A 348-nucleotide genomic window follows, 5' to 3' on the forward strand; every position below is an offset into this window, starting at 1 on the left:
CCATGGGGTCTGTAGGTCCCCCCCATGGGGTCTGTGGGTCCCTCCATGGGGTCTGTGGGTCCCCCCATGGGGTCTGTGGGGTCCAAGCGGTCCCCCCATGGGGTCTGTGGGGTCTACGGGTTCCACCATGGAGTACGTGGGGTCTATGGGTTCCATGGGGTCTCTGGGAGTCCTACCATAGGATCCATAGGGCCTATGGGGTCCACAGGGCTTATGGGGTCTATGGGGTCCAACCATGGGTTCTATGGGGTTCCACCATGGGGTCCATGGGGTCTAAGAGGTCCCACCTTGGGGTCCCACCATGGGGTCCTCGGGGTTCCACCATGGGGTCTATGGTGTCCATGGGGT

Source organism: Lagopus leucura, unplaced genomic scaffold (assembly GCF_019238085.1).
Source record: "Lagopus leucura isolate 7727_CA_CO unplaced genomic scaffold, USGS_WTPT01 34844-0_obj-0_obj, whole genome shotgun sequence".
Taxonomy (NCBI): domain Eukaryota; kingdom Metazoa; phylum Chordata; class Aves; order Galliformes; family Phasianidae; genus Lagopus; species Lagopus leucura.